General features: G+C 40.3%; 1 pseudogene; it reads right to left on the bottom strand.

Moving 5' to 3' along the window:
- The window catches only part of LOC115114444 (disks large-associated protein 1-like), a 115,056-nt pseudogene extending 89,507 nt beyond the window's left edge, over window positions 1–25,549 (bottom strand).
- Window positions 25,550–26,800: the final 1,251 nt, after the last annotated feature.

Below are 26,800 nucleotides of genomic sequence, written 5' to 3'. Positions count from 1 at the left end.
TTTGTAGAATAATTCACTTTCATCACGATACAAGGATATTTTTTATTTCTTGTTAGTTTTTGTTCGACCTTATATTATTTGTTGTATTACATTGTTATTGATTATTGCATTGTTGGGTTTAGAGCTTGCAAGAAAGGCATTTCACTGTACTTGTGCATGTGTGACATTAAAACTAGAAAATTGAAATGTAGGATATACATTCTTATAGGACTAGGAAGGCCTGTGGATAGTCCATGTTTTTGACTGAGCTGGTCTTCAACTGTATAGCTGGTCTTCGACTATGTCCAATAAGACATTACTCCCACACTGGCAATACTGTATTATTAAGGAAATACAACATGCATCATCAGTTACATTTACGCAGGGCCTCAATTTGCAGCCTAAAATGAATAGCAGTCCCCAGCGTGGGAGTGTCTGACGTCATATAAAGATTAAATACACTACATTTCTTTTTTTCATGGGGGGATTTAAAAAAGCTTTGCAGATATTAATATTTTTTATTCCTTTGTATCACCACATTAAACCCAGAATAGTGAAGTACACAGTGTGTATATATAAATAAGAAATTATTCACAAGGTCATGTTTTTAGTAGAATTGTAGAATTGTCTTGACTGGTAGATATCATTTCAGTGTGTAAAACGCAGCAGTGACCAGACAATACTGCACAACTAGTAGGTAGGGTGGCCATCCCTCTACAGTGCCTTGCAAAAGTATTCATCCCCCTTGGCATTTTTCCTATTTTGTTGCATTACAACCTGTAATTTAAATAGATTTTTATTTGGATTTCATGTAATGGACATACACAAAATAGTCCAAATTGGTGAAGTGAAATTTTAAAAAGTACTTTTTTCACCCCCTTTGCTATGAAGCACCTAAATAAGATCTGGTGCAACCAATTACCTTCAGAAGTCACATAATTAGTTAAATAAAGTCCACCTGTATGCAATCTAAGTGTCACATGATCTGAATATATATACACCTGTTCTGAAAGGCCCCAAAGTCTGCAACACCACAAAGCAAGGGGCACCACCATGTACAGATTAGGGTTGGGTTAGAAAAAAATATCAAACAATTTGAACATCCCATGGAGCACCATTAAATCCATTATTAAAAAATGGAAATAATATGGCACCATAACAAACCTGCCAAGAGAGGGCCGCCCACCAAAACCCACAGACCAGGCAAAGAGGGCATTAATCAGAGAGGCAACAAAGAGACCAAAGATAACCCTGAAGGAGCTGCAAAGCTCCACAGCGGAGATTGGAGTATCTGTCCATAGGACGACTTTAAGCCATACACTCCACAGAGCTGGGCTTTACGGAAGAGTGGCCAGAAAAAAAGCCATTGCTTTAAGAAAAAAATAAGCAGACACGTTTATTATCCAAAAGAGATGTGGGAGACTCCCCAAACATATGGAAGAATGTACTCTGGTCAGATGAGACTAAAATTGAGCTTTTTGGCCAAGGAAAACGCTATGTCTGGCGCAAACCCAACACCTCCCATCACCCTAGTGAAACTGTAGGTAATAATACTGTATGACTAGTCTCTGACTATGACCTTTGAGCATAGAATCAGTAAATGTCACAGATCCCTACTCTCTAGATGAGGTGATGTCATAGTATAGAGTTTTCAGCTGCCTAAACCCTATCTAAAAACTGAAAGCTCCCCACCGTCATTTGTAACAACTGTTGATGTCTGGAGCACATGCTTTATAAAATAAATGCGTAAAAGCCAAACTGATTGTTTCAAACTCCTGGATCTGATCCTAGAATCCCATATTTAATCCTAGATTAGGATTAAGAGTGCCTTAAACATGCAAATTGGAATCTGTCCTGTGTCAATGTCCCAAGAAACTGTTAATTTTACTTGTAAAACTGGTATTACTCAATCACAGTTTTTTAGATCAAATGACATCATGCATTATCTATTGATGCAGATTTGTCTGTTATCACTCGGCCTAAGGAATTTACATTTCCCTCTGTTGGCAATCTGTTGATTAAAGAAACATAATGTTAAATCACTTGTTGGGGCAAAGTATTCTTTTTTATTTTTTATTCATCTTTACAAGAAATCTGAAACACAGATTAACATGGATCTAACGTTTACTTATGTCTGTATGTTCCTCAGATCAGCCCATGTGTCACCAGGCCTGGAGTGGTGGGTGCGGAGTCCAATGCAGAGAGCAGAGGATACTGGGGAAACCGACTTTATTAGGTTTCCAAAGTGAACGCCCAAAACAACAGGCGAAAATCGACACGAAATTGTCCCACCCAACACAGGGCACAAACGGACAGGAACACAACACGCACAACCTGACTAACAGAAAAACAAGCCTGCACAAAAACAGGCGGGCCTAACAGGCTTAAATAGACTGAATCAAAAAACAAAATAAGAGACAGGTGCAACCAATAAGACCAAACAAACAGAAAAAAAGGGGATCAGTGGCGGCTAGTAGACCGGCGACGACAACCGCCGAGCGCCGCCCGAACAGGCAGGGGAGCCACCTTCGGTGGGAGTCGTGACACCATGCATATTCCTATAAACTCTCCAAACCTCTGCACTAAGCATGCTGCAACCGTCCAACTTTCCTCCCTCTCTGCGCTAAACTGATAAGATTTGGAGCTTTAGGGATCTTTCTCTCCGTTGTCACCAGTAGATGGGCTGAGAGTGAACAGCTACTGTCTGCAGTACATACTGTACTGAGGCCCTCTCCCTGTATCATCTCAGGTTGTTCACTGCAGCTTGACTTCCTGTTCATATTCACTAGCCTTTTGTGACTAGGGGGCAGTATTTTCATTTTTGGAAAAATAACGTGCCCGTAGTAAACGGGATATTTTGTCAGGACAAGATGCTAGAATATGCATATAATTGACAGCTTAGGATAGAAAACACTGTGAGTATAACAGAACTGATGTTGCAGGCGAAAGCCTGAGAAAAATCCAATCTGGAAGTGCCTCATGTTTTGAAAGCGCTGCGTTCCAATGCGTCCCTATTGAGCAGTGAATGGGCTATCAACCAGATTACTTTTTCTCCGTATTCCCCAAGGGGTCTACAGCATTGTGACGTAGTTTTACGCATTTATGTTGAAGAATACCCGTAAGCGGCTACATTGCGCAAGTGGTCACCTGATGCTCCCAGAGAGATTCTCACGTAAAATACAGAGGTAGCCATTATTCCAAACGGTCCTACTGAAAAACGAATTGTCCCGGTGGATATATTATCGAATAGATATTTGAAAACACCTTGAGGATTGATTATAAACAACGTTTGCCATGTTTCTGTCGGAGTTTTCGTGACTGCAATTTCCGGGCGATTTCTCAGCCAAACGTGAAGAACAAACAGAGCTATTTCGCCTACAAAAATAATATTTTTGGAAAAAAGGAACATTGGCTATCTAACTGGGAGTCTCGTGAGTGAAAACATCCGAAGCTCATTAAAGGTAAATTATTTAATTTGATTGCTTTTCTGATTTCCGTGACCAAGTTACCTGCTGCTAGCTGGACAAAATGCTATGCTAGGCTATCGATAAACTTACACAAATGCTTGTCTAGCTTTGGCTGTAAAGCATATTTTGAAAATCTGAGATGACAGGGTGATTAATAAACGGCTGTAAACTGTGTCTCAATATATTTCACTTGTGATTTTCATGAATAGGAATATTTTCTAGGAATATTTATGTCCGTTGCGTTATGCTAATCAGTGTCAGTCGATGATTACGCTCCCTCATGCGGGATGGGGAGTCACTAGAGGCTCGGAGGGTGACGAATCTGATTAATGGTCGTCTCAGGGTGTGTCCCAAATTGCACCCTATTCATATGTTTTTTGGGACACAGGCTAAGACATAACATTGTTGCCGGGCTGGGGACTAAACCTTTTTTCTAGGATGCAAAGAATTCTCGGTGTCAGCTGGAGTGATTCAAGTCAACGCTGCTGTTGGCATAGCCATTCTCTCAGTTAGTCAGAACTACAACTAATGTGGTGACGGTGACTAATGGTGACTAATGTGGTGAATCCAACCCCTTCCTCCTTTCTCCTCTTTCCTCTTCCTCCTCCCTCCTACCCCTCCTCTTCTCAGTTCTTCCTTCCCACTCAGCCATCCATTGTGACAGAGCCTAGCTCCCTTTGTAGCTGAGGTTCCTCTGGTCCTCCACCCCTAGCTGCAGTGGCCCAGATACGGTTAACGGATTATTCCTCTGACATCACTGCATTCCCATGCATTTTCACTGCCTTTTGTGAGGACTGTAACCACTCGTGATCTGTGTGTGTGTTTAAGCCCATGTTCTTGTCCAAAGTGGTCTGACTGCAGTCACTGCACTTTCTCCTTCAATCGGTGAATTTCAAGCAAACAACTGTCGTCTCACGGTAATTGACCGTTAATAAACATTAACAACTCCAGTGTAAATTGCTAAATTGTAATTACTCCGCCACTATTGGCCTATTTATTGCCTTACCTCCTTACTTCATTTGCACAGACCGTATATAGGTTTTTCTATTTTGTTATTGACTGTATGTTTGTTTATCCCATGTGTAACTCTGTGTTGTTTTTGTCGCACTGCTTTGCTTTACCTTGGCCAGGTCGTAGTTGTAAATGAGAACTTGTTCTCAACTGGCCTACCTGGTCAAATAAAGGTGAAATTAAAATGTAATTAAAATAAACACATTTAGCATCTCCTGGCTTCAACACAAGCCACTGATGCAGACCTTTGGAACATCTACAATTTAAAAAGTCTAATAAATACATTTAATATAGCCTACACCATCACAATAAATGCATCATTTATTTTAGATCGGTCTAAAGAAACATGATATGAAGAAAATGTACTCTATCTCAGAAGAACAGAATAGCATACTCTGAGATGTCCGTATGTTCGGCCCTGATCTGGCTATGCCATATGGCTGTGGGCTACACAAGTTCATTTAGCTGAAAAGATTGGCTTAGAATTCCCTGACATTATTTTATAGTATGAAGAATACAATTAAACGTAGCTGAATAAAATAGAAAGGATATTTTCTCCAAATGATTTGAGGGAGGGCGCGCATGCGGCTATTCATATAGGAGGAAACAAGTCCTCATATATGCTTAATTTAGAGTTATTTATGCAACTTTAGTTGTGATACAAACGTTGGGCTATATGTTTTGATATTTAATACATTTGAAGGCTGCATGATGCGACTCTAATGATGATTTGAAAAAGGTTGCATGAAAGGCTGCTTAGTTTTTTTGCACAGGCTGCACACAATTCATCAATCTCTCATTCACAATCTGACAAACACATAATAATGCCTTGAATTTCCCGGTGTCACCTCCTTTATGGGGCCGTCATGCCCACAAAAAAAGACATGCCTTTTGCGACCAGTTGTCGTTGTGCCCTTGGGCTAAATATAATAATTATAATTCCCTTCTCCTGGCTGCGTGCTCCGAAGTACCTCTCACTCACATGGCTCTAACAGATGTCTACATTTTTATTAGGCCATGCCGTCACATGATAGGGTCCTTCTCACAGCATCTCGGGACCTTCTCACAGGCTACATGTGAAGATGGACACATCGGGGACGCAACTGAGCGCGTCCTTATCGAATTCCGAGGCGCATATTGAAGATGTTGAAAGAACTGTCCACATTTAATTTTCATCAGCCAACAAGATGAGTAGGCCTAACGAACAGCAAAAGCACTAGCCTATGTCAATCTACTATCCACCATAGTAAAAAAGTTGACCTATTCTTCTGTGCAATAAATACATATTCCAAAAATAGTCTGGGATAGTTGTGAGATGCGATAGATCCCAAATGAATACTACTACTAGCATCAAAAAAACATTTTAAAAGCAATGAGGCTGATGCAACAGATCAGAACATTTAGGTTTAAATGTTGATAAATTATTAGGCTTTTTCTTCACATTATATACGCAGCAATGTGCACACGGCAGTAGGCTATACGAGTGAATGTTCCAAAATGCAATCAGTTAGCGGGAACCCATTCTCAAAAGTGACCGCAAATAAGATAATGCAGATGCATTTTTATGGTGAAAATTATCTTTCCAAACCTTGAAACTCTTGCACCACTTACAGTGGGGCAAAAAAGTATTTAGTCAGCCACCAATTGTGCAAGTTCTCCCACTTAAAAAGATGAGAGAGGCCTGTAATTTTCATCATAGGTACACTTCCACTATGACAGACAAAATGAGAAGAAAAAAATCCAGAAAATCACATTGTAGGATTTTTTATTAATTTATTTGCAAATTATGGTGGAAAATAAGTATTTGGTCAATAACAAAAGGTTATCTCAATACTTTGTTATATACCCTTTGTTGGCAATGACAGAGGTCAAATGTTTTCTGTAAGTCTTCACAAGGTTTTCACACACTGTTGCTGGTATTTTGGCCCATTCCTCCATGCAGATCTCCTCTAGAGCAGTGATGTTTTGGGGCTGGGCAACACAGACTTTCAACTCCCTCCAAAGATTTTCTATGGGGTTGAGATCTGGAGACTGGCTAGGCCACTCCAGGACCTTGAAATGCTTCTTATGAAGCCACTCCTTCGTTGCCCGGGCGGTGTGTTTGGGATCATTGTCCTGCTGAAAGACCCAGCCACGTTTCCTCTTCAATGCCCTTGCTGATGGTAGGCTTTGTTACTTTGGTCCCAGATTTTTGCTCACCGTTCTTGTGATCATTTTGACCCCACGGGGTGAGATCTTGCGTGGAGCCCCAGATCGAGGGAGATTATCAGTGGTCTTGTATGTCTTCCATTTCCTAATAATTGCTCCCACAGTTGATTTCTCCAAACCAAGCTGCTTACCTATTGCAGATTCAGTCTTCCCAGCCTGGTGCAGGTCTACAATTTTGTTTCTGGTGTCCTTTGACAGCTCTTTGGTCTTGGCCATAGTGGAGTTTGGAGTGTGACTGTTTGAGGTTGTGGACAGGTGTCTTTTATACTGATAACAATTTCAAACAGGTGCCATTAATACAGGTAACGAGTGGAGGACAGAGGAGCCTCTTAAAGAAGAAGTTACAGGTCTGTGAGAGCCAGAAATCTTGCTTGTTTGTTGGTGACCAAATACTTATTTTCCACCATAATTTGCAAATAAATTCATTAAAAATCCTACAATGTGATTTTCTGGATTTCTTTTCTCATTTTGTCTATCATAGTTGAAGTGTACCTATGATGAAAATTACAGGCCTCTCTCATCTTTTTAAGTGGGAGAACTTGCACAATTGGTGGCTGACTAAATACTTTTTTGCCCCACTGTATATATGCCAGTTAGGCTCTACACCTGTTGTAAAGTGAATTATTGTGCTTAGTTTTAAGAAGTTATTTGTCCATTTTAGTTGTGATACAAACCTTATCAAAACATAGGCCTTAGGGACTGGGCTACATGAGGTGTGTGATTATGATTTGAAAAAGTTGCAAAAAAAGGCCTGCTCTGTTTCTTGCCTTACAGCACACAAGCTGGGCATCATTCACAAGTGATAATATAAATTTCATATATAATAAGTGATAGACAAATATTGCCACCCATCCGACTATTCTGGATTTAATCTTGTCTTTACATATACAGTGCCTTCGGAAAGTATTCAGACCCCTTGAATCTTTCCACATTTTGTTACGTTACAGCCTTATTCTAAAAAATTATTTTTCTCCCTCATCAATCTACATACAAGTCCCCATAATGACAAAGCAAAAACAGGATATTCGAAAAATGTGCGAACTTATTACAAATAAAAAACTTAAATATCACATAAGTATTCAGACCCTTTACTCAGTACTTTGTTGAATCACCTTTGGCAGCCTCAAGTTTTCTTGGGTATGATGCTACAAGCTTGTCACACCTGTATTTGGGGAGTTTCTCCCAATCTTCTCTGCAGATCCTATCATGCTCTGTCAGGTTGGATGGGGAGTGTCTCTTCACAGCTATTCTCAGGTCTCTCCAGAGATGTTTGATCGGGTTCAAGTCCGGGCTATGACTGGGCCACTCAAGGACATTCAGATACTTGTCCTGAAGCCACTCCTGCGTTGTCTTGGCTGTGTGCTTAGAGTTGTTGTCCTGTTGGAAGGTGAACCTTCACCCCATTCTGAGGCTCTGGAGCAGGTTTTCATCAAGGATCTCTCTGATGCTATCACCACCATGCTTCACCGTAGGGATGGTGACAGGTTTCCTCCAGACGTGACACTTGGCATTCAGGCCAAAGAGTTCAATCTTGGTTTCATCAAACCAGAGAATCTTGTTTATCATGGTCTGAGAATCCTTTAGGTGCCTTTTGGCAAACTTCATGTGTGCTGTCCTGTGCCTTTTACTGAGGAGTGGCTTTCATTTGGCCACTCTACCATAAAAGCCTGATTGGTGGAGTGCTGCAGAGATTTTTGTCCTTCTGGAAGGTTCTCCCTTCTCCACAGAGGAACTCTGTCAGAGTGACCATCGGGTTCTTGGTCATCTCCCTGACAAAGGTCCCAGCTCTAGGAAGAGTCTTGGTGGTTCTAAACGTATTACATTTAAGAATGATGGAGGCCTCTGTGTTCTTTGGGGACCTTCAATGCTGCAGAACTTCTTTGGTACCCTTCCTCAGATCTGTGCCTCGACATAATCCCGTCTCATCGCTCTACGGACAATTCCTTCCACCTTATTGCTTGGTTTTTGCTCTGACATGCATTGTCAACTGTGTGACCTATGGACAGGAATGTGCCTTTCATTGTCATGTCCAATCAATTGGATTTACCACAGGTGGACTCCAAGTTGTGGAAACATCTCAAGGATGATCAATGGAAAAAGGGATGCACCTGAGCTCAATTTCGAATCTCATTGCAAAGTGTCTGAATACTTAAGTATTTAAGGTGTCTGTTTTAAATATTTTATAAATTAGCAAAAAATGGTAAAAAAAAACTGTTTTTGCTTTGTCATTATGGGGTATTGTGTGTAGGTTCAGGATTTTTATTTTATTTTAACCATTTTCAAATAAGGCTTCAACGTAACAAAATGTGGAAAGGTCAAGGGGTCTAAATACTTTCCGAATGCACTGTACTAAATAATATATGTGTGAAATTAGTTTTGATTTAGAATTTACCATTTATCATGCATCAGTCTCGAAACAGGGGAAGGGGGAAAAAAATACACGTAATCTATGCACTTAAAAATAGCGAATGGATTCATTTTCATGCCCGCCAAGTAGTCTATACTCCTTTTGTAAAGAGAAGCAATGTGCTTAATATTAGGAATGTATAGGAATAAATATAGTAGGCCTAGCTTATAGAAAGCTGAGGCAATCAGTAGAGGCTGTCAAACCTCTGTTTTCTCACACAATTGCATTTCCTATAGAAGTGGTGCGCAACATAAGCTCATGGGCTCTCATGAAGTGTTTGATTAGATTTTTGATTACATTTGCATTGATGTCTGAGTGATTAGACGGACAATAGAGTGCTGAGTACCAGGCAGTTAGCAAGTTTGGTGGGCTACTAATGACCATCAGCAGCATCAGAGCTTGGAGATGTCTAGTTACCGTGACTAAACGGTCATGTCGAATTTGACTGTGGTCATGACTCGTGACCGCCGGTGTGGCAATAATATGGTCACCATAACAGCCCTAGTCCACCCATATAGAGCATACACACATGCATGCTTACAAACACACACACACATTCACACACACTTTCTTCTAACGCTACACACAGGACCTTACTCTCCAACAATAAACAGTTGTGTTTTAACAGATCCCACTTCCAATTAGAAGATAAGAAGGAGCTGCGTTGGCAAGTTTGTTTAAAAAAAAATCAATTGCTTTGGTGCTATTTTCACAAGTATGTGGTGAATTGTCAAGACGTTTAGTATAAAACTCCAAACTGGTAACACATGTAATGCTGCAAGACATCTTTCACCACACAACCATTGATCCTGTGAAATACCATGAGAACATTGATTTAATCACCAAAACACATCGTGACACCTTCTCAATTTAGTTGTTTTAATCCAATAGCAAAAAATGCAAGATATATGTTTCAAAATTGCCTTTTGAAATGACAGTACATTACACTGTTTTCATATTAGGCAATACACTTGCACTACACATGACATTTGACAGAAAATCTCATTTCCATCATTTCTATCCCATGTGTGATCAAAGGTGTGATCATTGAAGACATCTTTCACATCTTTTACAATCATTGATGCCAAAAAAGAAATGTATTGATCAGATATAATTACAACAAAGTTTTACTGTAATCAAATTAAACAAATGAAATGAATCAAATAGATTTCATGTTGAGCAGGTACTAGTTTGCCTCAAGACTGTCTTGAGCATTTGGCCATAGGTTCCCATCGACATCGCAGTAAATGTCATCACTGTTCATGCACCTGGGGAAAAACCTTTTGGCAAGGCGAATCCAAGCCTGATATACATTGGCGTTGGAAAGATTTCAGACCCCTTGACTTTTTCCACACTTTGTGACGTTACAACATGTTTTTTTAAATACTCAGCAATATACACACAATACCCCATAATGACAAAGCGAAAACAGGTTTTTAGAAATGGTTGCAAATGTATTAAAAATGTAAAACAGAAATACCTTATTCAGACCCTTTGCTATGAGACTCGAAATTGAGCTCAGGTGCATCCTGTTTCCATTGATCATCCTTGAGATGTTTCTACAACTTGGAGTCCACCTGTGGCAAATTCAGTTGATTGGACATGATTTGGAAAGGCACACATCTGTCTATATAAGGTCACACAGTTGACAGTGCATGTCAGAGCAAAAACTAAGTCATGAGGTTGAAGGAATTCTCCGTAGAGCTTCGAGACAGGATTGTGTTGAGGCACAGATCTGGGGAAAGGTACCAAAAAATGTGTGCAGCATTGGAGGTCCCCAAGAACACAGTGGCTTCCATTATTATTATGTTTGGAACCACCAAGACTCTTCCTAGAGTTGGGGCCTTGGTCAGGGAGTGGACCAAGAACCCAATGGTCACTCTGACAGAGCTCCAGAGTTCTCTGTGGAGATGGGAGAAACAATATTCTCTGGACCGATGAAACCAAGATTGAACTCTTTGGCCTGACTGCCAGGTGTCACATCTAGTTGAAATCTGGAAACATCCCTATGATGAAGCATGGTGGTAGCAGCATCATGCTGTCGGGATGTTTTTCAGCGAAAGGGACTGGGAGACTAGTTAGGATCGAGGGAAAGATGCACGTGTACTTTTGTGAAGCATCACAGCACAGTTGAAAAATATGGCAAATAGAAATCCAAAATGGATGGTGTTAAAGAGATAGATTGGAGGGGTTGAATGGAGCTGAAGGATGGGACTAAAAACAACAAGATAACATGTAAAATATACGGGTCTGTAAAATGTATATAGGTTCAGAACTGTGAAATAGCAGTTACAAATATATGGCAAATAGAAATCAAACTGGATGGACATCAGGAATAAAGGAAGGTCAAGGACTAAAAACAAACTAAATATAACTATTGTAAAATAGATTGTCTGTAGAATGTGTATAGTATGTATAATCTGGAAGTAGAAGCCTAAGTGTTATTGTTTATTCATTTACTTCAGTTGGGGGAGGGGTGGTAGGGTTTGCGGGGAATAACAAAGGAAGGTATATTCTAAAAAAGTGTGGATGTGTATATATGTATATAAACTCAGCAAAAAAAGAAATGTCCCTTTTTCAGGACCATGTCTGTCAAAGATAATTTGTAAAAATCTAAATAACTTCACAGGTCTTCATTGTAAAGGGTTTAAACTTGCGTGTTCAATGAACCATAACCAGTTAATGAACATGCACCTGTGGAACGGTTGTTAAGACACTAACAGCTTACAGACGGTAGTCAATTAAGGTCACAGTTATGAAAACTTAGGACACTAAAGAGGCCTTTCTACTGACTCAAAAGAAAGACGCCCATGGTCCCTGCTCATCTGCGTGAATATGCCTTAGGCGTGCTGCAAGGAGGCATGAGGACTGCAGAAGTGCTAGAGCAATAAATTGCAATGTCCGTACTGTTAGATGGCTAAGACAGCGCTACAGGGAGACAGGATGGACAGCTGATCGTCCTCGCAGTGGCAGACCACGTGTAACAACACCTGCACAGGATCGGCATATCCAAACGTCACACTTGCGGGACAGGTACAGGATGGCAACAACAACTGCCTGAGTTACACAAGGAATGCACAATCCCTCCATCAGTGCACAGACTGTCCACAATAAGCTGAGAGAGGCTGGACTGAGGGCTTGTAGGCCTGTTGTAAGGCAGGACCTCACCAGACATCACCGGCAAAAACGTTTACTATGGGCACAAACCCACCATCGCTGGACCAGACAGGACTTGCAAAAAGTGCTCTTCACTGACGAGCAGCGGTTTTGTCTCACCAGGGGTGATGGTCAGATTCACGTTTATCGTCGAAGGAATGAGCGTTACACCGAGGCCTTTACTCTGAAGCGGGATCGATTTGGAGGTGGAGGGTCTGTCATGGTCTGGGCTGGTGTGTCACAGCATCATCGGACTCACAGGCTACCCCCCCCCCAACAAAAATACCCTAGTAACTTAATAGTGGATACATGATTTCTGTATAAGGGAATGCATTTTTTACATACAGTACATTGTAGTGGATGCTGGTGGGAGGAGCTATAAGAGAATGGGCTCATTGTAATGGCTGAAATGGAATCATGGAATAGAACAAAACATGTGGTTTCCATATGTTTGATACGTTCCATTTATTCCATTCCAGCCATGAGAATGAGCCCGTCCTCCTATAGCTCCTCCCACCAGTCTCCTCTGGTACATCTCTGATCTTGTCAATATCCCCTCAAAAAATGACTACCGTAAAGTAAAATCGTAATAGTATCATAATAACACATTACAGTATATATCATACTTTACATGTTTATACTTACATACATATTCATTATTTAGTTCTCTAAATCTGTAGTAGACTAACCATTTTAAAATCTATAGGCTTACCAAACGGTAAGTGATTATCAACTAAGAGTAGTCGGATTAAGTAATAGTAAAATATATTTATTTTTTACCAGGTAAATTAATTGAAAACACATTCTCATTTACAGCAACAACCTGGGGAATAGTTACAGGGGAGATGAATGAGCCAATTGGAGGCTTGGGATGATGGTATGAGGGCCATATTGGGAATTTAGCCAGGACACCAGAATTTAGCCAGTGACCACAGAGAGTCAGGATACCCATTTAACATCCCAACCAGAAGACAGCACCCTACACAGGGCAATCACTGCCCTGGGGAATTGGGATATTATTATAGACCAGAGGAAAGAGTGCCTCCTACTGGCCCTCCAACACCACATCCAGCAGCATCTGGTCTCCCATCCAGGGACCATAATTTGAGCCAATTGGAGGTGTACCTGTGGATGTATTTCAAGGCCTACCTTCAAACTCAGTGCCTCTTTGCTTGACATCATGGGAAAATCTAATTAAATCAGCCAAAAAAATTGTAGACCTCCACAAGTCTGGTTAATCCTTGGGAGCAATTTCCAAACGCCTGAAGGTACCACGTGCATCTCTATAAACAATAGTACGCAAGTATCAACACCATGGGACCACGCAGCCGTCATACCGCTCAGGAAGGAGACGCGTTCTATCTCCTAGAGATGAACGTACTTTGGTGCGAAAAGTGCAAATCAATCCCAACAGCAAAGGACCGTGTGAAGATGCTGTAGGAAACAGGTACAAAAGTATCTACATCCACAGTAAAACGAGTCCTATATCGACATAACCTGAAAGGCCGCTCAGCAAGGAAGAAGCCACTGTCCAGACTACGGTTTGCAACTGCACATGGGGACAAAGATCGTACTTTTTGGTGAAATGTCCTCTGGTCTGATTAAACAAAAACAGAACTGTTTGGCCATAATGACCATTGTTATGTTTGGAGAAAAAAGGGGGAGGCTTGCAAGCCGAAGAACACCATCCCAACCTGGGAAGCACGGGTGGAGCATCATGTTGTGGGGTGCTTTGCTGCAGGAGGGACTGGTTGCACTTCACAAAATAGATGGCATCATGAGGATGGAAAATTATGTGGATATATTGAAGCAACATCTCAAGACATCAATCATGATGGTATAGCTTGGTCGCAAATGGGTCTTCCAAATGGACAATGACCCCAAGCATACTTCCAAAGTTGCGGCAAAATTGCTTAAAGGACAACAAAGTCAAGGTATTGGAGTGGCCATCACAAAGCCCTGACCTCAATCCCATAGAACATTTGTGGGCAGAACTGAAAAAGCATGTGTGAGCAAAGAGGACTACAAACCTGACCAAAATTCACCCAACTTATTGTGGGAAGCTAGTGGAAAGCTACCTGAAACGTTTGACCCAAGTTAAACAATTTAAAGGCAATGCTACCAAATACTAATTGAGTGTATGTAAACTTCTGACCCACTGGGAATGTGATGAAAGAAATAAAAGCTGAAAGAAATCATTCTCTCTACTATTATTTCACATTCTTAAAATAAAGTGGTGATCCTAACTGACCTAAGACAGGGAATTCTTACTAGGATTAAATGTTAGGAATTGTGAAATACTGAGTTTAAATGTATTTGGCTAAGGTGTATGTAAACTTTCGACTTCAACTGTACTTAGTCAATTTATAATGTGCTTATGGTTTTGAAACAACTGCTGATCTGCTTGGTGATCTGTTTTGAGTTTTGTCCTAAGCTTTGTGAAAATGTAACACGTACTTATGAAAATTGCACCAAAGTGATAAAAAAAACATTGAAGCAGGCTCTTGCTAACGTCTCTGCACGATACTGTATATTCATGCGTTTCACTGTTTATCATTTTGACGTCTGCACTTTACATGGCTACTTTCTTCTTCCAGTAGGTAGTCATAAACACAGTGGGGAGTGCATGGGGAAAACTTGTTCACCCGAAAAGTGGATCTTTCACAGCCTAGTTGTACTATCTATTAGTGTAAGGCTACCACAACCACACCACCACCCACATCGCCCACATCCTACAGAAACCAAACCAGTGTCACAAATCTGAACACTTAACAGTATATATAGAAATAGCTTGTGAGCTGGGACACTAACCTACTGAACTGTACATCCATCCATAATTAACACAGCATGGTACTATGTGAACATTCTCTAAAAGGTTTCCGCAACGGAGAGGAGTTCTGAGCAAAGAGAGGAAAATAAAGGCTAACTGCTACAGAGATGAGGATTCAAGAAATGTGAAAAATGTATAATCCATTATGGAACGATATCTCATAGTACACAGATTAAAGAATGTCAAAGAAGTAGATCAATAAAAGGATCATTTAATATAGACACAGCGAGAATAGCAATGTGAGAAATACCTTTTGGCAAATCTGATCATCTCTACATGTGTTCATCATCTCAAACTCATAAAGTACACATATCAAATAATTGAATCAATCTATTCAACTGCCGTTAATTAAGACCCAATTTGTTTTAAAAAATCAAGTGAGAAATGTCTTGGATTTATATTTCCAAGTTGTCACGCCCTGACCTTAGTTATTTATGTTTTATGTATTATTTTGGTCAGGTCAGGGTGTGACGAGGGTGGGTATGTGTTTTTTGTCCTGTCTAGGGTTTTTGTAATTCTATGTTTTTTGGTATGTCTAGGTAATGTAGGTCTATGGTGGCATGAATTGGTTCCCAATCAGAGGCAGCTGTTTATCATTGTCTCTGATTGGGGATCCTATTTAGGTTGCCATTTACCATTTTGGTTTTGTGGGTTATTGTCTATGTGTAGTTGCATGTAAGCACTTGTGGGATATAGCGTTTTGGGTCTTTGTTAGTTTGTTTAGTGTTTTTCCTTCATTAAAAGAAGAATGTATGCTTATCACACTGCGCCTTGGTCTCTTCAATACGACGAATGTGACAGAAGTTTACATTACAGTACATTTGAAACAATGCATACTGAAACACGTCAATGTGTCAGAACTATTGGTTTCTCCTGAAACGAGGAAAACCTCTCCACAGATGTATGTGATGTTTACATATTAAAAAAGAATACACTGAAAGCTTGAAATACAGTACCAGTCAAACGTTTGGACACACCTATTCATTCAAGGATTTTTATTTATTTGGACTATTTTCTACATGGTTGAATAATAGGGAAGACATCAAAACTATGAAATAACACATATAGAATCATGTAGTAACCAAAAAGGGTTATACAAATCCAAATATATTTTATATTTGAGACGCTTCAAAGTAGCCACCCTTTGTCTTGATGACAGCTATGCACACGCTTGGCATTCTCTCAACCAGCTTCATGAGCTAGTCACCTGGAATGCATTTCAATTATAATGTGTGCATGGTTAAAAGTTCATTTGTGGGATTTCTTTCCTTAATGCATTTGAGCCAATCAGTTGTGTTGTGACAAGGTTGGGGTGGTATACAGAAGATAGCCCTAAATGGTAAAAGACCAAGCCCATATTATGGTAAGAAATGCTCAAATAAGCAAAGAGGAATAACAGTCCATCATTACTTTAAGATATGAACGTCAGTCAATTCGGAAAATGTCAAGAACTCTGAGTTTCTTCAAGCGCAGTAGCAAAAACCATCAAGCGCTATGATGAAACTGGCTCTCATGAGGACCGCCACAAGAAAGGAAGACCCAGAGTTACCTCTGCTGCAGAGGATAAGTTCATTAGAGTTACCAGCCTCAGAAAATAAAGCCCAAATAAATGCTTCACAGAGTTCAAGTAACAGACACATCTCAACATCAAATGTTCAGAGGAGACTGCGGGAATCAGGCCTTCATAGACGAATTGCTGCGACAAAACCACTACTAAAGGACACAAAAAGAAGAAGAGACTTGCTTGTGCCAAGAAACATGATCAATGGACATTAGACCAGTGGAAATCCATATTTTGGTCTGATGAGTCCAAATTTGACATTTTTGGTTCCAACCGCCATGTCTTTGTGAGTTCCCACATATTTGAGGGAACTCCTTCAAAACTGTTGGAAAAGCATTGCAGGTGAAGCTGGTTGAGAGAATGCCAAGAGTGTGCAAAGCTGTCATCAAGGCGGTTACTTTGAAGAAGGTCATCAAGGTGGCTACTTTGAAGATTCTAAAGTATATTTTTTATTTGACTAACACTTTTTTGGTTACTACATGATTCCATATGTGTTATTTCCTAGTTTTGATGTCTTCACGATTATTCTACAATGTAGAAAATAGTAAAAATAAAGAAAAACCCTTGAATGAGTAGGTGTGTCCAAACTTTGGACTGGTACTGTAGATAGCAAATTGAAAGCTACAGTGAATGACTGGTATATTAAATAAAGTGAACAGATTCTGCCCAGTCAATTTGCCACCATATGTTTGAAATCAATATGAATATCTTCTAATTCGGTTTATTCTCTTATGGAATACGCCAGGAGGTGTGGATGTGTGGATGTGGATGTGGATGTGTGGATGTGGAGGTGTGGATGTGGATGGGCATTTAAACCACAGCCTCTGGCTCCGAAGGTTGCGTGTTCAACCCCAGTGCAAAGAACTCTTTTTTTCCCCTTAATTTAACCACTCGGAATTAATGCCTAAACATATGTTTTGGTTTAACTTTTGATGACAGCTAAAATACGGTACCACATGGCGTAATTAAAATGTCAAGCCATGGCGTAATTCTGTGACAGCTAAAATACGGCAAACACATGTTGTAATTAAAACGTCACGCCATGGCGTAATTCTGTTTTATTTGGAGATTGGGTTTCAGCTCCTCACATAGGCTACTGTTGTGTCACCACAGAGGTCTTTAACCAGCCCTAACCAGGGTACAGTATTTAGTCACTTGGGTTCCTCAGCATGTCCTGTTGATTATGTGTGTCAGAGCACACAGTTCCCCAAGTCCTGATAAACAGGTTATAGTCACCAATGCTGAAGCTAAGATAATGACATAATGATCTAATCCCTCCACCTACAGTGCTCTTTCTCTTTGGTTGGGGTCACAAATATCATAGATATAATGGAACTAGTGGATATATGGAGGCTTAAATATCCTGACCTAGTGAGATATACATGGCGGAGGCTCAATCAAGCTACTTGTCTTGACTACTTTCTTATGTTGTTCTCGCTGGCACCAAAAAAAAACCTAAGTGTTGATAGGGGACAGAATGCGGTCGTACAATCAAATAATTGGCATATACAGTACCAGTCAAAAGTTTGGCAAATAGAAATCGAAACTAGGTGGTGTTCAGAGATAGATGGGGATGGTTGAGTGGAGCTGAAGGACGTGAGATGTGCTGTGTCTGTAAAATATATATAGTGTGTATAGGCTGGAAGTGGAAGCCTAAGAGTAGCTGTCCATTAGTTTACTCCATTTTGGGGAGAGATGGTAGGGCTAGGGGAAAATAATAAAGGAAAATATATATAAGAAATCTATACAGTTCATTCGGAAAGTATTCAAACACTACTTTTTCAGCATTTTGTTATGTTACAGCCTTATCTCAAATGTATTACATTGTTTTTTCCCCCACATAAATCTACCCACAATACCCAACAAAGCATAAACATAATTTGTTAATATTTTGCAAATGTATAAAAAATACAAAACTGAAAATAACATTTACATAAGTATTCAGACCCTTTAGTCAGTACTTTGTTGAAACACCTTTGGCAGAAATTACAGCCTCAAGTCTTCTTGGGTATGACGCTACAAGCTTGGCACACCTGTATTTGGGGAGGTTCTCCCATTTTTCTATGCAGATCCTCTCAAGCTCTGTCAGGTTGGATGGGGAGTATTGCTGCACAGTTATTTTCAGGTCTCTCCAGAGATGCTCGATCAGGTTCAAGTCCTGGCTAAAGCTGGGCCACTCAAGGACATTGAGAGACTTGTCCCGAAGCCACTCCTGCTTTGTCTTGGCTGTGCACTTAAGGTCGTTGTCCTGTTAGGTGAACCTTCGTCCCAGTGTGAGGTCCTGAGCACTCTGGAGCAGGTTTTCATCAAGGATCAAGGATCTCTCTGTACTTTGCTCTGTCTATCTTTCCCTCGATCCTGACTAGTCTCAGACCCCAGTCCCTGCCGCTGAAAAAACATCCCCACAGCATGATACTGCCTCCACCATGCTTCAATGTGCCAGGTTTCCTCCAGATGTGACGCTTGGTATTCAGGCCAAAGAGTTCAATCTTGGTTTCATTAGACCAGAGAATCTTGTTTCTTATGGTCTGAGAGTCCTTTAGGTGACTTTTGGCAAACTCCAAGTGGGCTGTCATGTGCGTTTTACTGAGGAGTGGCTTCTGTCTGGCCACTCTACCATACAGGCCTGATTAGTGGAGTGCTGCAGAAACGGTTGTCCTTCTGGAAGGTTCTTCCATCTCCACAGAGGAACTCTTGGAACTTTGTCAGATTGACCACCAGGTTCTTAGTCACCTCCCTGACCAAAGCTCTTTCCCCCGATTACTCAGTTAGGCCGGGGAGCCAGCTCTAGGAAAAGTCTTGGTGGTTCCAAAACTTCTTCCATTTAAGAATGATGGAGGCCACTGTGTTCTTGGGTCCCCAAGAAATGTTTTTGTAATCTTCCCCAGATCTGTACCTCGACACAATCCTGTGTCGGAGCTCTACAGACAATTCCTTCAACCTCATGCCTTGGTTTTTGCTCTGACATGCACTGGGACCTTATACAGACGGGTGTGTGCCTTTCCAAATCATGTCCAATCAATTGAATTTACCACAGGTGGACTCCAATCCGAGATGTTTAAACAACTTGGATTGGAGTCCATTGAAGGATGATCAATGGAAACAGGATGGGAAGGGTTCTGAATACTTTCCGAATGCACTGTATATTTACAAAAAACATTTGGTGAATTGGAAATGATGCAGACAATTACATTGATGGGAGCCACAATCTATCTGCAACATTAAAACTGATCTACACCCCCCCACACCCCTAAAAAAAAGAATAGCAACGTAAAACATTAACAAGACACCTGATGGAGAAAGGCAACTTGGCAGGGTGCCAATGAACAGTGTGAAGTCATACACTGGCGAAAGTCCAGCTATTAATGAAAAGCAAAGCAAGTCCCAGTGGTAAGTCGGTTCCTGCCTGGCAGATCAACTAGTGTGGCGTGTAGGGACCAGGAGAAGGATTCAGGCCATGCCTTTGGCACATCCAATTACAAAGTAAAGATGAAGGCATGCAGTGCAGTGGGGAAAGTAGTTTTACTAAGACATATTAATAAACTATGATTCAGACATCGGGGCGTGAATAAATTATGACTCAAAACGCTTTTGTTTTTTATTAACGCAGGTTGTGGTCATTTCAATTCAAATTACATATTTATTAATGAGCCAAAAAACGATAATTTTCTAGATATTGAAATTCCTTGAAATGATCATCACAATTGGTGCTGTGAAGTGTAATAACATATTTAGCATACTTTACATTATATTATAAACTGGGTGGTTCGAGCCCTGAATGCTGATTGGCAGAAAGCCGTGGTATATCAGACCGTAAACCACGGGTTTGACAAAACAGTTCTTTCTGCTGTTCTAATTACGTTGGTAACCATTTTAAAATTGCAATAAGGCACCTCGAGGGTTACGTAGCGTCGTGCATAAAAACAGCCCTTAGCAGTGGCATATTGGCCATATACCACACCCCCTCGGGCCTTATTGCTTAAATATATCATACTTAGGGGAGTGCCTTGAATAGTTCTCTTCAGTGCAATATGACTCATCCATGTCTTTGAAAGCCACGCAGTAGTGTGACTTATTACAGAGAAATGGTCATCAACATTTTCCATGCACAAGCAGATCCGTTTCATGATAGTAGTTTGTTAAACGTGAAACATGACAAGGTGTTCAATTTCGATCCACTTCTTTTTGGGTGAGATCCGGATGCAAAGCATATTAGACAACATACCATGATATTTCCCCTGATTCCCTCACAGCCCTTTGGACCTTCTGCACTCAATGCAATAGTCTATTATTCAATTTCTATCCTATGGGATGCAAAGCTTGATATATCACAGCTTGCTATACCACAGTGTTTCTCAAACTCGGTCCTATGGGCCCCTAGGGGTGCACATTTTGTTTTTTTCCCTAGCACTAGACAGCTGATTCAAATAATCAACTAATCATCAACCTTTAATTATTTGAAATCAGCTGTGTAGTGCTAGGGCAAAAAACAATACGTGCACCCCTTGGGGTTCAGCGGACCGAGTTTGGGAAACAGTGCTATACCACATATCATGATGTTTTCCCAGACTCCCTGGACCTTCTGCAATCAATGCAATGGTCTATTATTCCTGCATAGGGTCAACAGTACGCCTGGTAACCGTGGAAACTGCACCACACACAAAAAGGTGCTATCTAGATACTAAAATGGTTCTTTGGCTGTCCCCATAGGAGAACCCTTTGAAGAACCCTTTTTGGTTCCACAGTGGTTCTACATGGAACCCAAAATAGTTCTACCTGGAATCAAAAAGGGTTCTACCTAGAACCAAAAAGGGTTATCCTATGGGGACAGCCAAGAACTCTTTTGGAGTGTACAGTGCAATGTGTAGAATGCATAAACCAACCAATCTCACAATCAACATTCAAAATGGCTGAGGATTATGCAGGTCTGTTGTAAAACGTTCTGAATGTATTTACATATTTTCTTAATCCTCAAACAAATACTGTACGTCTCAATCTAAGCTATTTAGCCGGTTTGATTAATTTTCCACTTAAATCAAAGGATACTTTCACTTCAGGAACCACTTTCCCAATGTTAGATTAAAATGACATTCTTTTTTTGACACCGGCATTACCCACATTTGAAAACATCATCACGTTTTAGTCTCTGTTAATCCAAAGTTATTCCAACCAGACCACCAGGCCCATCCTCAGAGAAAACTGTGTCAAAGGTTCAGCAGCACAGAGTGAATGTGGGTGGTGGGTGTATAGTCCAACACAAGCAGGGGGAAATCATTAATCATTTTGAAAACACTTTACTACATGTTTTGCAGGTAAACTTTTCACAAAAACATTTTATACTATTCCACACATGATTTGTATGTTTGTTGTTGCATACTTTATGAAAGAGTCAAATATTATGGCAAAGATGGCTCTTCTTCTATACAAGCAGTTCCTATTTATAGAGATGCACTCTACTGAAAGGTCAAATCTGGGACAGGTAAACAGACCACTTTGGGGGCAGTCAATTAAATACCCTTTTCACACCCTTTTAGTGCAGATCTGAAACACTATGCTTGCTTGCTTATTTTCTTTTCACATGGTTCTTTCTAGCAGGGTTCCAGCAACTATGGTGGATGGGTACCCAGGACAGCACAGCACAGCTTGCTTTGGCTTGGCTTGGATTAGAAGTGTGACAAGGGTCAAACTGTCCTGAGAGATTGTGGATTACACCTGACCTAATGTAGTATGATGTTCCCCAGTGGTTGAATGGTTTAGATGATAAGCCATTGGAAGGACTCTCTGGGGACTAGTGGAGCAGGAGGACATTTGAGAGGAATAGGCCATTGTTGGGCTGACAGATAAACCAACGCTAGCTATCATGAGGAGGATATAAACCACTATTATTACCTGTCTATTGAGTTTGTTCAAGATTCTACCAGGCAGTGATTGCAACAAGAATACAAAACTGAGTGTGTACAGCAGTATGTGTTCCAGGAGTGTTTGTCCTTTAGATCCATACAGAAATCTGTCTGGAAGACCACAGATAGTGTCACTCAGTCCCAGACAAAGGTCTACCACAGAGTCTACTACAGACTACCCAGCTTCCCATTAGCTATCACGCCTCATTCCAATTGAACCTCAGCTTTAATCAGAGGAAATGTATTGTCTCAATAACAAATTACAACATAAAACACCACACTGATTCAACTCCTGATTTAGACTATTTTTTGTTTCTGCTCCAGCCCTATATAATAGAATCCCATGTATTTTATAGTGGTAGAGACAGAGCTGGCTGCAGTTCTAAAAGCAAAGCCACGGCTGGAGGCTATTTCTGGCTGTGTGGAGCTGACGCTGTTCAGAGATGAAATGACATAGCGCCAGTTCACTTGACACAGTGGACTAGCTGTGCTCTAATGAATCTGATTATGCACCCTCCTCCGCAGTTGGACTGGCCTCTCTCCTCCCTCCTCCTCAGGACTCGGTTGTCATCTATCCCCACTGCATGATGATGACGAACCACTGGCTGATACAAACTGACCAGCCTACACTGACAGGCATTCGGCAGCCAGACCAAATGTTAAGCCTCCGCTATCTTTTTACCCATGGTGATGACGTCAGAGTACTAGTCAGACTAAATGTTAGCCTAAACCTCCTCTCCTTTGTACGCAATTGTGATGACATTAGAGAGAGTACAAGTCAGACGTGCTATATTTATAGATGTCAGATTTCCTTCAAGTTTATCTGAATGAAACATCGAAACATCTCATTTTCAGCAGTGGCAGTCTGTGGTAGGATGAAGAAACATCTAAAAGAGCATATTTGTTGTGGGGGTAGAGTATGTACGTACATATGCTCTATCTTTTATATAGAAATTACATCTCTGTAATCCTGTTATAGTTCTGACACAGTGAGAGGGGGACTGTGATGCGGAGGATGCTTGGCACTTGACGATTGGTTCCACTATGTGATACTGTGATACTGCAGCCCTTGATGTTAAGACACATTGACACTGCTACTTTATCTACAAACTATATAAAACAAATGTTTAGGAATAGAAACAGTATATTTTTGGTCCTAACTCAATTGAAATACAGTATCTACACCCCCAGAGTGTGTGGCACAACGAAGTCTCTAAAAATGTCTCTAAATTAATTAACCCAGTGTTTACTACTGTTGCTGCCAAATAACAAGACATAAATGGGCATACTGATCCAGTGAAATTGATAAAGGGCTCAAAAGTGACCGAGGATGATAGTAGCCAAGCCTAACATATTTAAGGTCTTTCTTTCAACATAAAATAATTGTGACATCTTGGTAGATGTACAAACTATAAAGAAAATGGCAGAAAATGGCAGTCTGACAGAAGCCAGTTAAGTCAACATCGATATGAAGTATTTGTGTCTGGACCAATTTGGACCTTTAATCAGATTTAGTGCCTTTTGTCACCTCTCAAACAAACACCAATCCAAGACTGAAAGAGGACCTTCTCAGACAATACATTCCAGTTACTGTACGACAAATTATTGCTCCAATGCCTCTGAGAGAGAGAGAAATCAGGAGAAAGTACATTTCTGAGCAAAGATAAAGGCACTGTGACATACAGACGATGAGAGAGATGCACAAATCTAAATAGCCTACTTATTTTGTCCTGTCACAGTAAAAGGAGTGTAGGCTATTGTAGTGACAGTGCTTTGTCATGCTTTCTTAAGTTCAACACAGAGGATAAGGTTCAAATTAAAATATTTTGTAAAGTTCTGCAAGTGGAATATGTAACATATGTAACAACATATAGCCAACTGTACCTATGATTCCAATAATATCAGCTTAGCTCCATGAAAAACATCAATAGTATTTAGTATTTAGGTACTAAATATTGAGGTAACCGCAGGTAGCCTAGCAGTTAAGTGTTGGGCCAGTAACTGGAAAGTTGCTGGTTTAAATCCCTGAGCTGACTAGGTGAAGAAATCTGCAGATATATCTTTGAGCAAGGCACTTAACCCTAATTTCTCCTGTAAATTGGATAAGAGTGACTACTAAAATGTAAAATTCGGAAGGCAAAAACCTCCCGATACCTTAGTTAAATAGATATATCTGCAACACTGATGTTCTCTTCTCTCTTTGTCAGAATGATGATAAACGTCTATCTCTCTATGACATTGAACACTGCTGCGCACATTGAGCAACAGTATCCGTTTATTTAATACTAAATGTGTCATATGAATGGTAGGTTATTTGATATGTGCTAATGGCAGAAACTGTCGTTTAATTGAAAACACTACAATGACAATAGCTAAATCTGCTACAACTTGTTTGAACTTAGATGATTCACGATATATTGACCGCATCATGCACTGCATTCCATCACCAGGAAATAATATAATACTGTATTAAGGAAAATAGGACTGCATTCATCAATAGGTTGATCTCGAACAGCACACAGACTATTCACGACATGTGAAAGAGCAGTAAGTAGGGATTGGCTTTTGTCTTCATCAAGCGTCCTATGGTGCGCTGCTGTGTGCAACTGATGTGGGCTGCTGTATCGGCGATAGAATGATGTTATTTCACATCTAGTGTGATGCAAGTCTGTCTGAGACAACCGTCATCTGGGTGGTTACAATGTAGCCTCATTGAAAACAATGGCTTTCGGTCAACAAACAATTGTCAAATAAGGCAGATAATAGTAGGCTAATGATGTGGTTCGTTCTTCAGCATCAGTATTGGAAAAATGTACCAATCCACCACTCGCTATTGCTATGGAGGAAAACATGCAGCATGTAGGGAAAATATTGAAAGCTTACCTTCAGTCTTCTCAATTCAGAATTCATGAGTGGAGTGACATTCGATAAATCCTAAATGAAACGATATTTTTTTATGAGAAATAATAAGAAAGAGCGACTGGTGGTGGCTGTATAGCTGGGTATCAAACCGCACGAGCCTCTGTTCCATGCACATGACAGCTCGCTCTGTTGCTGCAGCGCAGAGAGGACGAAAACCCACATACTGGAAAAATGAGGATGCCAATAAGACCCGGCGTGGATAAGGACTAAGGAGAGGGAAACAAATTAAGCTGCTGCTCTGTTGCAATAGAGACGATTGCGTTAGGAATAGACTATAATTTTATAGAATAGAACATAGTTATATATTATAAATTAAAATATGTCATTATAAAATGTGCCTTTTCCTTCAGTGCATAACAAGAGACATAAAATAGACTTAATAACAATTATTTGCTCTGTCATATTTTCAAACGTTATTTTTGAACTGGTAAAAAAAATGGCATTTGAAGTCAGAGATATAAATACTTGTGCCAAAACAGGTTTATGTACAGCATACATATACACATAACAAATGCAATTGGGTACGGGCTATTAATAGCCTAATTATTCAGCATTTCCTAGAGTTTTGGTCAACATGATCCCTAAAAAGCAACGACAGATTTTTCCCTCCATTGCCAATAATCCAGCATTACAGGAAGAGAGGAGCAGTATATTGCGTGTTAGGGGCCCTTATAAAATAAAATAATTCCAAACAATTGTGTCCAATTTTTCATATCAATATTCGAATTATCTCACACACAGTGTAGCTGTGTTAGTAACTAATGTGGCAATGATTGTGTTATTGAAAGTCATTTTAACATGCTAAAGTGAAATGCCGATGGATTACGTTCAGGACTATCAGGACAATTCAGGAATACTAAACGCAGTGTCCTCCAGCCCTAAATGTTACAGTATTGAAAGTAGAGAACTACTTACATAAAAGTATCATACAAACATTATTTAGTGTTAATGTACAATCTGTGCTATATCTTTACCTGTCTTATATCTCACACATTTTTATAAAGAAACATCACATACTATAACTTTACTATGCTCACACAGCTCAACCTACAGTGGGTTGGCCTATCATAGCACTACTAGACAATAAGAGACTCTCCCATCCCATCCTGTGAGATATTGTAGGGATTGTGGGGGAGTGGAGTGGAGGAGTGGAGGAGAGGAGAATGCAGGTTATTCAGTGAAGATCAAATGAGAACTGGCATCTGCTTTGAAAACAGAGTGGTCTTGTCCACAACTGTGGCTCATTAGCTACGCTGCTGTCACAACAAACAGAGGGGGACATGAAGAAAACCCATGACAGATGCAATTTAGTTTGCCAAAAAATTCTGCTGATCAGCCAAAACTGTGAGAAACGACAGC

The sequence above is a fragment of the Oncorhynchus nerka genome, linkage group LG9b (assembly GCF_034236695.1).
Source record: "Oncorhynchus nerka isolate Pitt River linkage group LG9b, Oner_Uvic_2.0, whole genome shotgun sequence".
Lineage (NCBI taxonomy): Eukaryota > Metazoa > Chordata > Actinopteri > Salmoniformes > Salmonidae > Oncorhynchus > Oncorhynchus nerka.
Note: the sequence above shows the minus strand (reverse complement) of the source record. Positions and strands in the feature narration are given on the sequence as shown.